Source organism: Mauremys mutica, chromosome 7 (genome assembly GCF_020497125.1).
Source record: "Mauremys mutica isolate MM-2020 ecotype Southern chromosome 7, ASM2049712v1, whole genome shotgun sequence".
In the NCBI taxonomy this organism is placed as follows: domain Eukaryota; kingdom Metazoa; phylum Chordata; order Testudines; family Geoemydidae; genus Mauremys; species Mauremys mutica.
Genome location: NC_059078.1, coordinates 117,145,412 through 117,151,656, shown reverse-complemented (window position 1 = coordinate 117,151,656; position 6,245 = coordinate 117,145,412).

The following is a 6,245-nucleotide window of genomic DNA, read 5'->3' as shown; positions in this document are numbered from 1 at the left end:
TTGGAATAGGCTTTTGAGCAGCAAATATCTACAGGAACTTTTGCCTCTGAAAATCAGGCCTTAGTTGGAGTCCCAAGATCAGAGGCATCTCTTGAAAATTCAGATTAACCTGACGAAGTCCACAAAAGAGAGTCAATGCCAGTGCTGGGATTAGCACTCCAAATGATTTGCTCGAATTTACACAGCAACTCAAAAGCTTGGGTCTAGTCTTGACTCAGTCTCCCTGTTCCTGTGTAACCTTTCCTTCTCATCGAGTCAATTGTCTTTTTTTTTTAATCTATTGATTCCCCATAGACTCTGCAAAGCTACACTGATATTTTTGCACTGAAAGGAACTCTAATAAGATTGGAATCTTGGTGTCAGGTCAATTTACCTAGATTATTAGCCCCTTCATGTGATAAGAATCCTGTACCCGGTTGTCACAAACTCTAGCTTTAATCAAGGTCTAAATTAGTTGGATGACTAAGCAGAAACAAAACAGCAGACCGTAAGATCTGCTCATCAGGAAAGATCTTTATTTTCATAAGTCTAAACATGATACCCCTAAGCTAAAAATTCCTTCAACCTGGGGATCAATCCAGCCATCAGGGCCTCGGTAGGAAACCCTATCTTCCCAGAGGCATTTCACCTTTCCAGGAGCCCTTTGCAAACTCCTTCCACTGAATACCTGTGAAGGAAGACAGGAAAGGGATGGATGCTGAAGTTAACCCCTTGACACACAGATTCTAGTATTTTCAATTAAAGCTATTTTAGGGATCTAGCTTATTCTGCCTACCCCACTTCAAAAAAAACCTTGATCAATCATGGACTCTATTACTGTTAATGACACTTATTTGTTCAACTGTGACTAGGTCTTAAAATTTTTAATTTTATGCAAATTAAATTATCTCCCCTTCCTGTCAACTCCAACCTCCCCTCCTTCCCCCAAGAAAAACATTCACAAAATACTCCCTGCTGAAGATACAAAGGCATTGCCCTTGTTTGTTTTCAATCTTACCTGTTCAACTACAGTATTTCAGAGAAAGAAAACACACACACTGATCTTCTAAAACAGTAGAATTAAAGAGACACTGACATGAAGTTTGGTCCCCAAATTTGGGTTCTCATAGATATTTTACCAAATTTATTAAGAACAGAAATGCTTTTAGGGTTTTTCAAAAATAGCAATGAAAACAGGTTTGTTTGATTATGGGGGATGTAAACATTTTCCAAACACAACAGCACTGGGGTAATGCATAATACCCAGAAAGTGAAATAAACTAAAAGTGAAACTGACAAGAAACTTGACCAAAGTACAAAAACTAAACAAGCAGCATACACAGTGAAAATCAATTTGATTTTTAAATTCCAGCAGGTTTAAGAATCTGAGATATTAGTGTCGCAGATAAGGATTTAAAAAAAATATTGGCAAGGATTTTCCCTCCTGTGGTAACTCCTGAGATGAACAATGGAGAATTCCCCACCACAGGCACGATGTAGGACAGTTATAGTCCTACAAGGTCCATCCACACTGCAAGCACTGGCATGGGGGACATGCTGGAGTGGGGCAGGAGGGGATGTTTCATGGGAGAAAGAGCGCGGGCCACAGCGTGTAGCTCTACAGCAGAGGTGGGCAAACTACGGCCTGCGGCCACATCTGGCCCGCGGAACCATCCTGCCCAGCCCTGCTAGCCCCCGGCCCCTCCCCTGCTGTCCCCCCACCCTCGCAGCCTCAGCTTGCCGCACCACCAGCACTCTGGCACTCCGCTCCTGCCAGGCAGAGTGGGGACATGGCTGGCTCCTGCCGGGCAGCGGGGCTGCAAGCTCCTGCTGCTCTGAGCGGCATGGCAAGGAGGCGGGGAGTGGGGGGTTGGATAGGCATGGGAGTCCTGCGGGGGGTGGATAGGGGTCAGGGCAATCAGGGGATAGGGAGGGTTGGATAGGGGGTGAGGTCTCGAGGGTGGTTAGGGGCGGAGGGTCCTGGGAGGGGGCAGCCAGGGGACAAGGAACAGATGGGGTTGGATGGGTCAGGGATTCTGGGGGGGCAGTCAGGGGACGGGGAACAGGGGGGTTGGATAGTCGTAGGAGTCCCGGGGGCCTGTCAGGGGGCAGGGGTGTGGATAGCGGTGGGGCAGTCAGGGGACAGGGAGGGTTGGATAGGGGATGGTGTCCTGGGGAGGGGGCGGTTGGGGTAGGGGGTCCCAGGAGGGGGTGGTTAGGGGACAAGGAGCCGGGGGGGGGGGGGTTGGATGGGTCAGCGGTTCTAAGGGAGTCAGTCAGGGGGTGGAAAGTGGGAGGGGACAGATAAGGGATGGGGGCCAGGCTGTTTGAGGAGGCACAGCCTTCCCTACCCGGCCCTCCATACAGTTTTGCAACCCCAATGTGGCCCTCGGGCCAAAAAGTTTGCCCACACCCGCTCTACAGGATTCTGGACATCACTGCCACCCATAGACAGCAGAGGGCAGGCTGCTATAAATTAAGAAATCCCCATGGGGCCATTTCAGCATCTAGAGCAGCTTGGAATCAGGAGGGCACAAAGGTGGCTTAAGGTCACTTTAGCCCTCCCCAGACACAGCAAATTTTGTGGTAAACCTCTAAAATGTACAACCCACAATCCCATTCTTAATTTTATCTTCAAAATATCCCTCTAATCATTCATTGAAAGTCTGGGTGTGAATTTCATCATCATGAACATAAGAAATTATGGTGCAGAGTGTAGAAAGTTCACAGGTATATTAATGTACTTTCATTCTGTCTTACAAAATTTTGCCAGACAAATCTTGAGCTTCTCCTGACCAAAAAGTCAAATTGAGGGATGTTCTTCTGTGATGCTGGCAAATATATCCATTATAGACTGGAGTGGTGCCATCAAGCTTTATAGGATATGAAGCTATATCTTCAGATATAAAATGCTAGTGCATTACATCACTGTCTCTTCCATTTAAATTAATTTAATCTGAATAATGTCCTGAATATTTAGGAGATAAAAAACAGATATTGTTCCAAAAACAATCTCATTCTTGATTCAAATGGTTGACTCTCAGCTACTTCTTAATCCATCTTAAACCAGGAGGCTAAACTCTAATGCACGACATTTACTATTACAGACCTCAGTACCTCACTACAACAATGAAGAATGCCCCACCCTGCAAAATAATTGCATGTCCCACAAAACACAGCACAGCAAAGCTCTGCTCCTATTCCTATTAAAATTGATGGAAAAGTTTCCATTGATTTCAGTGGAAACAGAATCAGTCCTAAATCAGCAGATGAAAATGGGATTATTATATGGTGTGACGCTGGTTCTATGTCCATAACTGAATCATCCCCAGGAGACCAAGGGTATATCTTAAGCATGTCTATACTGAGTTTTTCTGCACTGTCATAGGTAAGTCACTTTTTGCATTATTTCTATGATAGTGCTTTGTACTGGTGTAGCAAAAACCTGCACTCGTTGAAAAAAAAACAAAAAAACACAGTAGTGCAAGGCCTGAGATACCTACATATTTTTGTCTGATAGTCTGAACTATTTCAGGAGCCTACAAAAATGCACAGCTACAATATATGCACTATGGACCAGATTCTATAGCATCAATTGCAGTTCTGCATAGAGAGTGGCTACAGATTCAAGCCCTATGTATTGGAGATTATATTCAGTATTATTCTCACTAACTCGATTTGTTATGTATTGGCTTAAGGGGGTGCTTAGGAGTAATCATAGAATAGTAAGATTCTCTTTTCTTTTCTTAAAGTGAGAAATTCAGAGTTGAGCAGTTCTTGCAGGGACTCATTTTTATGACCATACAACTAATTCTAAGCATATCTAAATGTTCTAGATCTTTTTCAAACTGTTTTATGTGCAAAGGCACTCTTGGAATAATAAGAGGTCCTCAAGCACTTGGAAAAACTCTGTTCTACTTTACCATCTGTCTTTGAGTGATTTATGACTTCATAAATTATGAAGTATGCTTAGAAATACTTTCACTGTTATAAAACTGTCTCCGTGTATATCTTCAAGGTGTCTAAAATGATGAACTGTTTCTTTGTTTGTTCTGCTACCCATATTGATGGGTAAGCCTCACCCAGAAAAAAAAATATTTTTGCACTTGTAAATATCTTTTAAAACTCCCACACTCTCCTAGACACCCCAGTAAAAATATAGGAACTCAAAGAAAGTCCCCAGAAATTCACACTGAAGAAATCATGTACCCTAGATGAGGGGTTTGCAGTATCCTAGCCATATTGGTCCCAGGATACTAGAGAGACGAGGTGGGTGAAATAATATCTTTTATTGGACCATCTTCTGTTGGTGACCTGAAGAGCAGCTCTGTGTAGCTTGAAAGCACGTCTCTTTCACCATCAGAAGATGGTCCAATAAAAGATATTACCTCACTCACTTTGTGTCTCTATATCAGAGGTGTCATTCTGTGCAGGGGTCAAATCCCATATTCAATTATGATCTGTGGGCAGGGTATAAATCCATGATTCCATACTTCCCTCTATGTACAGCAATCTCCCACTGATGTCATTGAGAGGTTAGCAGAGAACCTGGTCTTTTAATAACTAAACTTTTAGGTGGTGTTTGTTCAGAACCGTACACATTCAGCATCGTTCAGTGAGAAAATCTATTCTTCTGTAGGACTACCACCATATCTGCCCTTTATTTCTCTTCCTTCCCGCTCTGCTGTCTATGTTTTTCTCCCTTTTTCCTGTCTCCTTTGTTCTTCCCTTTGCATTTCCTCTTCTCTGCAGCTACTCCCATTTCCCACCTCCCAATTTGTTTCACTCCTACTACATTTCGAAGTCCATCTGTTAAAAGAATCAGCAATTAAATAGCTGATGTTGACACAGAAGCATCATCCCTGGACTTTAGGGAATTAACACTTCAGAGTTATTGTCTGAAGCTTTCTGAAGATGCAGGCAGACATCACGGCATCAGTTACATTCCATTCAATTTGGAAAGTTTCTTCAAAACCATGAGGGCTAGAAATTTACTTCTTTTTTTAAATTAAAGCTGAGACTACATCCTGTAGGTCATAGGCTGTATATTTGACACCCCGGGCTGAATACTATATTAAATATTATTATTATTATTCATTATTATTCTTTGTCTTTTGGAAGCACATAGGAGCCCCTGTCTGGACCAGGACCACATCATGCTAGGCTCTGTACAAACAAATAATAAAATGATGGCCCTTGCCCCAAAGAACTTACTGTTAAAACAGGTCCAAACACACTGAAAAAGGCCTATTAAAACTTTATATCTTAATCTCACATTATGGACACTTTCCAGACATATGATCAAATGGATTAATTACCTCAATACATAAATGCAGAGATACCCTCAACTTCTTTACTATTGCTCATATACAAAACCTACATCTACTAAGAACATACTGTAAAATATGGCTACTTGGGCAACCTAGAAAAGATAAATTTAGTAATCTGAAAATAAAAGCCTCAATAAAAACAAAACATTTTTACTATGCTTTCTTTTCTTGTTATGAAAAAGAAATGTCTTAGCTGTGCTCCGCGGCAGCCACTGTTCCTCAAATACCTATGTACAATTATTCACTTGCAAAAACCAGTTTTGTTTGGTTTTAACTCTCACTTGTCATGTCACGTTAAATTTAGGCCCGAATCACACATGCACTTAGACCCCAGTCCTTCAAAGCTCACAGCAGTAAAGTTAAGCAAATGGGTAAATATCGGCAGGATCAGAGCCTTACACCAGGACTACTCAGCGGTGTGCAGTTAAGCACGTGCATAAGAGCTTGCAGTGGCTCTGATTCTGCAAGCTACTCCATCCACGAGGAGCCCCATGAAGTGACTGGAGCGCCCTGCGGGTACTTCCAAACAAAAGAGTTTGCAAGATCGGAGTGACAGACCTATGGTCCCATTGTCTGACAGAGACCTGAAATTGCCATCATTTCTACACTTTGCTAATACTTTTACTTAACATGTTTCCTTTTACCCAGTTCTCCATCATATGGGAATCTCTGATCTCTATAGGCAGGATGAAAAGGACTCCACCACCCTTCCTCCCAATATGGGATCCTTGGTGTCTATGTGGCTGGGGGAGAAGATTCCTCCCCACCGCAGGCGCACCCACCTCAGAAAAAATAATGGACTCCTTAGTCCCTGTGGAGCTGGTTAGAGGAGATTTCCCCCCTCCCCCCCCGCAAATATGGGATCCCTTGTCTCTATAGGCTGAATAAAAGGGACTTCCCCCCAAAATATGGGGGTCGACAAGGAGATTCCTATGG